A 5,765-nucleotide genomic window follows, 5' to 3' on the forward strand; every position below is an offset into this window, starting at 1 on the left:
CAGAAAAAAGAGCAAAACAAAGTTTTTGTCATCTAAACACAGGAGGCCTCACCAATGTGTTACAGACTTTAACCCTAACCTCCATTGATTTGTACTCCACACATCAGGGCGCCATGTAGCCTCCAACCCTGTTCTCCTCCCTGATCGTCTCTCTGTATTGTCCTGATGCAGACAGTAATGGCTCGCTCTCTGTATAGGTATACTCTAAGTGTGTAGCCAGTTGTGTGCTGAGTGTGACAGAATGGGTCACCTCAAAGCCAAGGTGCTACCGTGGTTTGGGTTGCTACGTTCCCAGGTTACTCTGCTGTTTTAAGGCAAATGCAGTACAGTTTGTGTCACATGTGTCATCGTGTCACTGCACTCTAAAAAATGAAGGTGGCAGAGTGGTTCTTCAGTGCAGTGCCATAGGGAATCATTTTTGGTTCCCAAAAGAACGATCCTCATGAAGGCACCAGAAAGAGCATTCATTTCTGAGGACAGCACTGAGGTCTCTGACAGGCTCCATAAGTAACCAGGGACAGACGATAGCAGATTTTTGAAACCCCAGTGGGCTCCTGATTTTTAAAGGACTCTCGCTGCACACAGTCACTCAGGCTCAGTTCAGGTTTCCTTGATCTTTTCATGTCCTGCCAGGTAACCTACTCGACATTATTGCTTTCTGGTTTGTCCGCGTTTTAGAGTCTGTTTAAAGCCCAAAGAACTAACTTCATGTCCAAAGAACTCTCCCCAGCATGAAACAGTTCTCAGTCAAAGAATTGGACCAGACAGCCCAGTAAAGTGCCATTAAAGAGGCAGCACTCTGAAGAGTGTGGAGCTGCTCGCTGTGGCCGACTAGCTACTGTTGCTCATGCCGAGTGTCCTTTGACTTTTCCTCTTTTTTATTTTTGTGGGCAAAGAGCACAGCACTGGCTTGACTGGCACTCTTTTACAGACCAACCATTGATTAACTTGTGAGTTAATTTTTACACACAACGACATGGATGTTTAGCAGAGCCCAGTGAAACATTAAGGGGCCAAAAGAAGAAAAGCCTGAAGGTGTGTGTGACTCGCTCGAGATTGTAGGTTGCTGTCACTGTTCCTAATTTACTGAGCCCTCTCTGCAGACCTGCGTCCTGCTGGGTGTCTGCATCTGCCAGGCTGGGCTTGGGAACTCTTTAATCCTTAAGAATATGGGCACAAAAAATATGCACAGATTTGTGGACCCCTGGCCATCCCACCTGTTTGAGCTTGTTGGATATCTCATTCCAAAACCGTTATCCTTCTTCCATCAAACTCTACAGTAGGCATTATGCTGTCCAGATGGTAACGTTCTCCTGACAACCATCAACCCCTGACTGGTCCATCCCACAGCAGGTAGTGACATGTGGTCCACTGAGTCCAATGGGTATGATTATGGAGTTATGGCCCCCATAACAATCTCCAGTCTTCTTACCACGACATTTCTGAGAGTGTCTGAGGGAATTTGTGTCCATTCAACCAGAAGAGCATTCAAGAGGTCAGGTATTGGTGTTGGACAAGAAGACTTGGCTCTCAGTCGGCACTCTAATTCACTCTATAGGTGTTGAGGCCACTTGAGTCCCCACCTCACTTTGTCCACAGAACACAAGAGGATCCTCCACAAACTGTTGTCACAAAACTGTCTAAAATGTCTGTACATTATGGTCTATACTTTCATTATATTTTGCTGAAGACCAAACAACAGATGAACTTAAATACAGGACACATTGCTGGACAGTTAACATCACAAGTGATCTGCTTTATTGAATCACAGCATCATCTGTTTGATCTGAGCAGGAATTCAGGAGACCCTCAAGCTGTACTGATGATTTGATCACCTGTGAAGGGAAGGGGCACCAGGACTAAACTGGTTAACAGCTTGGGAAAGGAATGGAAGACACGCTGTGGTTCAAGTTGTGCCCGATTACTCTGTGACCAGAAGGAGATGCCACGGGACTGGAAATTACATCTTGAGAGAGGAGTCTCAAACCATTAGAAACTTTATTGATTGAAAAGACGGACAAACTGATGAAAGAGTTGACAATCACATCTGTAGGATTGTATAATAAATACACGTCAGCGGAAGAGAACAGAGCGTCGCCAGAAGAGGGCGCCAGCAACGTCTCAGGAACAACTTCGAGTGCTAAGATCACAAGCCGCCTGCGACATCCATCCTATATGTACGAGAGGGTACCCAAAAATAACCGGTATTGGAAGAAAATAATTGTTTTAATAATTTTTACTTACTCCTTCAAAGTCCTCTCCATGTGAATGAATGCACTCGTCCCAACGGTGTTCCCCGCTAGTGGAAACATTTTTGGAATCGCTGACGAGGAACGTTGTCCAAGGCCTGCACCGATTTTTCTTTGACTTCCTCCGCGGTACAAAAAACGCTTTCCTTTGAGCTCTTTTTTCATAAGTGGGAATGTTCTGCCGACCCCGGGAAACCAGAAGGAGTGGAGTCAGCTGTCCTGAATAGGAGAGGACATGACGAGTGACGGCCCGGAGTGGAATCACAAACTCTAATACTGCCTCTCTCACCCCTTCACCACCTAACAGCTCATGTGTGCTTAGCCTGCAGGGGTGCAAAAATGGATGTCATCACATTGTCCAGGTGGCTGCTGCACTTTACATTAGTGGTGGTTGGGCTGGCCCCTCACTCTCTCGTGTGCTTTGAGTAATGAGAAACGTGCTACATAAATGTAAAGAATTACTACTATTATTGTTTTTCTCAGTTGATTCTGGGGTTCATCAGGGGTCTGTTCTGCTCCTACTCTGTTCAATGCTTGTATGGACTGGGTGTTGGTCAAGGTCGCGGGGTCCAGCGGCTGTGGGGCATCTGTTGGTGAAGAAAGATTGACAGATCTTGACTTTGCTGACAATGATGTGATCTTCGCAGAGTCAATGGAGGCTGTGATCGAGGTGCTCGAGAGACTGAGTGAGGAGTCTGAGTGTCTGGGCTTGCGAGTGTCCTGATAAAAACCAACAGCCAGGCCTTTAATGACCTCTTGGGCACGGCCATCAGCAGTGTGTCTGTCTGCGGAGAGAGTGTTGACCTCATCGAGAGGTTTACTTACCTTGGCAGTGACATTCATGTCTCTGGTGACTCTTCCTATGAAGTCAGTAGACAGATTGGGAGAGCATGGGGGGTCATGAGGTCGCTGGAAAGGGGTGTGTGGTGCTCCCAATATCTATGCAAAGGGACGAAGGTCCAAGTCTTTAGAGTCCTGGTGCTTCCTGTCTTGCTATACTGTATGGTTGGTTGCGAGTCATGGACGCTACCCAGTGACCTGAGATGAAGACTGGACTCCTTCAGTACGGTGTCCCTCTGGGAAATCCTTGGGTACTGTTGGTTTGACTTTGTGTTGCTCATGGAGTCCGGAATGAGGCACATGACCTGCATTGTGAGGGAGCGTCAGTTACGGCACTATTGCCATGTGGCTCGTTTCCCTGATGGTGATGCAGCTCATAAGATCCTCTTTGTTGGGGACCTGAGTGGCTGGACCAGGCCAGATCTGTTTGCTTTTAATCATTATATATATCTATAAAAATTTGGAATCATCTATCTGTAGCTATAACCATATAATTTGTGAAAGCATTCAGTTAAAGTAGCACATCCGGTTGTCGGAGGTGACAAATAAGTTGATAGGATTCCTTATTTTTGATAAACCAGATGTACAAAATCTCATCGGGCTGGTCAAAGCGTTTTCGGCTCATCGTGTTTACACACAGACAAAGATAATCTCGAAAATTGCATTTTCGGACTCAGGAAGGTCTAAAACGTCAAGATTCATCAAAATCTCGAGGTTGAATTTTTTCACGATTCCTATACTCTCTCTATACTGTGCACACAAGAAAGTACAAAGTTGTCACCTAATTATGAGCCAGCGGTGGCGTCTAACATATCGTAAGGTCACGTCGGCGCTCGCCGGCTCCGAGTGCAGATGGATTCTTGTTGTTTTACTATAATGCAGCTGGTGAATATCAGAATAAGCTGGCATCCCATCATGCAAATAAGCAACTTCAGCACCAGCTACAGGGGACCCTTGAAAAACAGCAAGCCTGCAAACCTGCATTTGAACTAACGTGGCCCCAGTGAATAGTCGTTCTAAGCAGAGCGAGATGCATTGAGCACTTGGCACGAGGGGGCACCGCTGCGGTGCTGGAGTGTTCAGAATGGTCGCTGTCATGGTAACAAGTTACATCTTTAAGACGGAACATTTAAATATGATTTTATTTTCGAAAATTGTCGCCTATGCTAACATGTACATTTATTGCTGTGTTTTAATGTCAATCGTAAGATCAAACCTGGTCTGACACATGTGGCGGACAGCTGGGGTCCATGCCCGGCCGAGACGCCCCTTCGCTATATGTTCAGGGGGAGCAGCCATGGACTGTGCAATACCTCCCCCTGGTCACTAGATGGCCGCCCCCCTGGGTTGGAGCAGTGCTCCATGGGAATTGGAGTTGGGTGCAGCCCTGTTGGGTCCCGCAGGCACCGCCAGGGGTGTAGCAGCTGGGACTCCTGAGCCCGTATGGGCAGCGTATTCGCTGCAGCAGGAACTTGGCAGTCAACCACCTGGAGCACTTCCGGGTGGACTATAAAAGGGGCCAGCAGCTCAGGGCCAGAGTCGGAAGGAGGAGGACGAAGCTTGGAGGAGGAGTGGTGGTGCCAGAGAAGAGTGTGCTTGTGTGTTACTTGTGGGACTGTGTTGTGCCTGTGGGCCTCACGGGGAAGACGTACCCCACAGGTGAAGAAATTAAAAAGTGTTCCTGTTTTTATATGTGCCTCCAGTGTGAGTCTGTGTCGGGTCAGGTGCCTATATAGCGCCTTTTACACACAGTTGAACTATGGGAAGAGCACAATGCTTTTCAAATGTCAAATCAACCAATGAGAGCTGACCATCCTTTGCCTTTCCCAGGACAGAGCAAACTAGCAGAAGTGTTGACATTCTGCAAATAAACTATAAAAGTGTAAGAAATCAGTTCAGCAGCACAGCCTCTCTTAACGACTGTCGTCTGCCTCCATTTGTTTAGTCTCGTTGCTTGGCAACCAATGGGAGACACAGCCACTACCAAGCAAAGAAAGGTCAGGGACTCAGCACAGACACTTTTTCAAGATGGCAAACAAACCTCAATGACAGTGGAGCAGTCGTGAAAAGACTCCCGAGCTATTAGGGGTCTACGTCAAGTAAATGGCAAACTCAGCATCCTGCCCAGGGCTTCTCAGTGCCAGCCGTTCAGCCCGGACGATGTGTGAGGGGAGTGAGCAGCTCCAACGGTGCTGTTATTTCTTGCTCCACAGCTCGGAGAAACTGGTCAGACAGATATGGAGGGGTGAGGTTATGAATGGCCTTAAATGTTAACAGCAGAATTTTGAAACTTAATCGGGAGCCAGTGAAGCTGCTGCAAGACCGGAGTGATATGGTGAATAGATGAGGTTCGAGTAATGAGGTGAGCTGCAGAATTCTGGACTAGCTGAAGCTCATGGAGAGATTTATTAGAGAGACCAAAGAGGAGTGAATTGTAATAGTCCAGAGACGAGAAGTGACAAGACAAGGATGGCAGTGGTATGGCTCAGAGAAACTGTTTGTCCAAAGGTTGAAGGTTGTTCACCGTCATTTCCATGGGTCATGAGTCACAGGGAATGTTTTGCCTTGTCAGTTTACTGCCAAGTCGCCTGATCTACAGTATTAGATGGGTGCCAGGCAGTCGTACTTTGCTAAGGTAATGTCACACTTGCACCAAGGATCTTGCGTCCAAACAGA

This window comes from Polypterus senegalus, chromosome 1, assembly GCF_016835505.1.
Source record: "Polypterus senegalus isolate Bchr_013 chromosome 1, ASM1683550v1, whole genome shotgun sequence".
Lineage (NCBI taxonomy): Eukaryota > Metazoa > Chordata > Cladistia > Polypteriformes > Polypteridae > Polypterus > Polypterus senegalus.